Source organism: Quercus robur, chromosome 2 (genome assembly GCF_932294415.1).
Source record: "Quercus robur chromosome 2, dhQueRobu3.1, whole genome shotgun sequence".
Classification (NCBI taxonomy): domain Eukaryota; kingdom Viridiplantae; phylum Streptophyta; class Magnoliopsida; order Fagales; family Fagaceae; genus Quercus; species Quercus robur.
In genome coordinates this window covers 62,468,390-62,473,718 of record NC_065535.1, presented here as the reverse complement: position 1 = coordinate 62,473,718, position 5,329 = coordinate 62,468,390, and the positions used below count along the sequence as shown (strand labels likewise).

General features: G+C 32.8%; 1 long non-coding RNA gene across 1 annotated transcript; it reads left to right on the top strand.

Moving 5' to 3' along the window:
- The first annotated feature begins 377 nt into the window (after window positions 1-377).
- Window positions 378-1,932, top strand: LOC126714401 (uncharacterized). The gene is made up of 2 exons (XR_007651594.1): window positions 378-427; window positions 1,856-1,932. It is a non-coding gene; the product is annotated as an uncharacterized LOC126714401 (long non-coding RNA).
- The last annotated feature ends 3,397 nt before the right edge of the window (window positions 1,933-5,329 follow it).

The window sequence follows — 5,329 nt, the reverse complement described above, 5'->3', positions numbered from 1 at the left end:
ATAAGTCATTTTTCAAGAAACATTTTCTATAAAATTATCTCATTTTCTAATTTTTGGTAGCAACTTTAAATGAGTTGAAAAACAATCTCTTAACTTCCATTATTTGCCGTGTGGGTTGTATAGTTGGAAGGTTTTGTTTGAAAATTTTATTGCTTTGATATATTTATATTCATTATTTATTTGTGGGTGTATGAAATTTTGTTCATTTGGTCTTTGTTCTTGTAGAGATTCTTCAGAAGTAGAGGCCGAGCAAAAGTTGCTTGATGAGGTGGTTCTTTTATTTTATTTCCTCCCCACTGTCAAATGATTTGTATGAATTGTGCAGATAAGGCTTGGTTTTGTGTGTTAAAAGCTAATGGGTTTGGTGATTTTGTTGTAGCCCATTAAGAATGCTCGAGAAATAGACCGGAGGACTCTGCTACGTGCAGTAAGCTCTCTAAAGCAATGCTTTTCAGCTATTTGATATTTTTTTATAAGGCTCAAATGCACTTTTGATCTGTTCAGTTCTTTCATTCTTTCATACTTGTATAGTATATAGGTAATGAGAAATGAAATCCTATATAGTCCTATATATTATACAGTTAAAAATCAATGTAGTTTATGATGTGGATCTACTTTTTGTTATTCATGAAATCCTTTTATCATCAATGCTATACTGAGAAATAGGTAATCATGTTGTAGCTTCTAAATTTTGATCATATACAGCGACATATTCCAAGAGACTAATTTTTACGATACTCAGCTTAATGGGACAATGTCTCTTTCGTTTTGAAATTTCTAGATTATTTTTGGCAGTTGTGTTGATTATGTGTGAACTTACTAGGACCCCTTCCACAGAAAGAAGAGTGGAAAGGAAACATGTTTTCGATAAGTGTTAGGGAAATTAACTTTAGAATTTTCAGACCCTTTTTGTTATGACTCTTAATTGAGCTAATTAATGTAGGCATTCAGAAAATACTTAATCATGCAATATATAGAGAGTAGGAAAATAATCAGCTTTCTAGACTCCTGGAAAATTGCAGCCTCCTCATTGATCAGCTTAGTAAATCTTAGACTAATAGTGAGACTAAGATGACTGTACTCCTTTCTTGTCTGTTTTATTGGACAAGAGATAAGAAAGTTGTAAATTGCTCCCAGGTTCAGGATGACACATCATCTGTTTACTTTGAATGTTATTTTGCATTATGAATTCCATATTGATATGGTTTTTGCATTTATATAATATTTGCCATTTCTCTGTGCATTTTATTTTGTGTTTAAATGTATCTCTAATCATGTCGCCTTTTCCAGTTATTGTTCCATTTACATATACTTCTAGTTCTTACCAAGTTGAGCTTGTTTTCATGTGCATAGTTTTGGATTAAATCCTGTCCTGTGCCGTGGTACTTTACTTATTGCAGGGTTCAACTATTGCTAATGACTACTTATTTATTCAAAAAAAAAAAAAAACTATTGCTAATGACCTCTATCTTAAATCATACCTTCTTCTTACAGAAGAATGGGTAGAGGATGTGGTTGTGGGTTCAAAACCTACTTGTTACTTCCCATGAGCTAATTCAATTGACACTTTCTTCCTATAATAATGGGATGAAGGGTAAGACCTTGGATTTAAAACTTAAGCCCACTAGGTGCATGTGAAACTCACCAATCACCAATCACCAATTTTATTTTTTATTCTTTAATTTTTTTTTAAGTAATCTACTGGCTACTTGTGTGACTTATAAAAAGAAAAAGAAAAAAGAAAAAGAGAAACTATGCTGATAAGAGTGTTTTGTACTTGTTCCCTTAATCTTTATGCTTTTGTACCACACGCGTTTTCTTATTGTTTAATTTTTTCCCCCCTCAATTCCACCAGATGAACAAAGATAAATCTAAAAGTTCAATGAAAACTGCAGCCAATGAAGAAAACAAGGTTGGGGAGTTAATTTCCAATATCTCACTTGAGGAACATGCTGACCTGAGTGGAGATGATACGAGGGAGATGAGGATCTAGGTTTGAATTAAGGTGTGTGAATTCCCAATTCCCAACAACGACATGTACTATGAGGACACCAAATACTTTATGTTCCCTGACATGCTAAATTATCACATTTACCAGAAATGTAGTCTCTTTTTAAGTGGGAGGGGGGAGGGGGGGCATGGTTAAGATTTAGTAGTATTAATGCCTTTGTCCCATTTTATGTTCCTGCAGGTTGCTCATTCTGTATAAGTGCTTAAGTCTCCATAACAGTGAAATGTGAAAATCTGACAAACGGGTTAAATTGATTAGTAAAGTTAAGAGCTTGAATTCCCAGTCAGATTTGGGTCAAAAACGTGTTAAAAACAAGTTACAAAATCTATGATCTGCACCCAAACTTTTTGTGTTTGGTTCAACCTGCTATAACGCCTTTTTTTTTTTTCCACGTGCAAAAAAATAACAAATTTGATTTTGTTGTCTTTCTATTTCTTTTAATAAAATAAGAGAACAAATAAACACAAATACTCATCGATAAAAGTTAAATAGTTCCCAATTTTTTAAATTTATGATTCACTAATGTTATCATTGCCCAAAAAAAAATTTAGTGTCATGAACCATATCTAGTTATCAATGTCTTTGAATATAAATTTGGCATGTAAAATATAAATATATAAATAAAGTTACTTGTAAATTATAATGATAACTAAATAACTAATATAAAAAGCTTTTAAGAATAAAACGTAAGTTACAAAAAATGTTAGGTTAAGAAAGAAGTAAATAGTTAAATATGAATTGCATCTTAATCTACTCAATGTCTGTAGTAGATACAATAGTGGAAATCTTCATGTTAAAGAATTGCACCCTATGCTGGCAAGTATAAAGAAATTGGGATTTTTGGTTTTTGAGAGAGGATGAAGAAATTTACCATCATTGTATTACTAAATCTAAGATCCCATTGTTGTGAGTTATGGTCATGTTTTTCAGCTACTTTTAATCTTCTTTTTTCTTTTCTACGCTTTATCGTTCAGATCAGTGGCAAAAAATACGGTCAAGGCTATTGAAAAAGAAACAATATTTTGAATTTTGTTGCGACATTAAATAAGCTGGAAGGGGTGTGAATTAAACTCACTAACCCAACAAAACCATCCCAATATAGAAATTTTAATTTAGCTTATTAGCATCCGTAGTAGATGTTTCATAAAAAAATGTCATTTTGACACACTAAAAACCTACTTTATTATTTTACCACATCATTTTGCAATATCTCATTTATCAGATGTTTTATCATTCAATTATATACATTAAAATAATATTTACACATTAAAAGAATATATTATCTCCTCCCTATCATCACCATCAACAACATCAACAACAACAACGGCACATCCACCACTACTGCAACAATAGCCACCAACAATCACTGCCGCAACAACACTAACCAGCCACCACCGGCACAAACCCACATCCACCAATGCCACCTTTAAAAAAAAAAAAAAACCAACCAGAGAGATCGGCACGGCAAATCAAACAAACCCAAAAGCAAAAACCCACATCAAACACAACTAGAGAGATCGGCACAGCAAAAAACACAACCAAATCAAACAAATCCAAAAGCAAAACACACCACTGCAGGCTGATTGAGAGAAATTCGGTGAAGGAAACCACCCTAAATGGCTAAATCCCATATGAACCCACCTATCAAAACCCACTCACCTCTACCGTGAGTTTGTGACCCAGTTCACCATGACCCAGCTCACCACGACCCAGCTCGCCGCAACCCAATGTGCCACGACCCACCTCGCCGCAACCCACCGTGCCACGACCCACCTCGCCGCAACCCACCGTGCCACGACCCACCTCACCGTGACCCACCATGACGCCATACCCACGACCCACATCGTCACCTGACCCACGCCAGAGCCCACACTAGAATATACCCACATCGAAACCCATCCTTCACTAGAGAGAGGATGATTAGATAGAGAGGGAGGAGAGAGAGCAGGATCCAGAGAAGTGGAGATGGAGTGGCTCAGAGTGGGATGAGAGAGAAAGATGAATAAAAATAAATAAAGTACAAATGCCATTTGAGTCCGTACCGTGTAAAAAATGTAACAGTATTGTAACATGTTGCAAAAGTTTGACACATTTAACACATTTGATAAAGCTCCATTTTTGGTGTTTGGTATGCCAAAAGCCAAATATTATAGCATTTGACACATTATAGAGTTCTGCTGTGGATGCTCTAAGGGGAGAAATAATTGTTGCGGCATTCTTGTAAATAAAGAAGTTTCTAGGACTATACTTTGAACAAGGAAACTTCCTAGAAGTAGAGGTGTGTATCAAACGATTTAAACCCACTAACCCAACAAAACCAACCCAATATAAAAATTTTAAGATCAAAATTAATGTTGAAATGAAGTGAGAGGAAAAAATGTCCCTACTTTAGATTTTCACCTTTTCTTTTGACAACCAGTTTAATTTTTTGAAATGCAAAATTGGAAATAAAATACCATCATTATTGTGTATTAAATTAGTAAATGATTGTTAATGATCCGTTGTGAAAATTAATGGCAATATTTTGATTAATGGAAATGTTAATTCAAAATTATCTCCATAATCATTTAAACCACACGATTGGATCCATGGACATATTTCAAATTAAAGGAATCATAACTGCCACTATTATTGCGTATTAAATCAGGAAACCAATCCCATCAAAAAAAAAAAAAAAAAAAAAAAATTAGGACTCCCAAGAAAATAATGATATATATATATCTATATAAATTTTAATATAATTTTAAAATATTAATTGGCCACAATAAATGTGAATTAAAAGGAATTAAATATTTTTTTAAGATCAAACTAAATTAAATATCATTACATAAAATAATTAATTTAGACAAAAATGAATGGTTTTTTTAAAGGTTTTTAATATTGTAATAATTTTATCTCAGATTGATAATTCAATTATGACATTCAAGACAATGAAAATGAATGGTCAGATATGATAATAAGAGTATTAAATACTCAATATTTGTAACCTACCATTGCTTTACAATTAAGTGCATTGGTAATTGTGGGTTTTAGTTAACTCAACTAGTAAAGTCTCTAATGGTTGTATAAAAGATTTGAGATTCAATCCCTGCCTACACCAAAAACTGATTGGTGTCATGGTCTGATGATAAAGAGCTATTATCAGAAACGGATGCCATAGGTTGAAACTTCCCCTAAAAAAAAAAAAGTATATTGGTAATTTAATACATGACAGTTGCGTATGTTATGTACAAATTCCTACTTATTATGTGGTATTATTTTATTTTATAATATATAGGATAATTATAGTATAGGTTTAAAATTGTACAATTTTCAAAA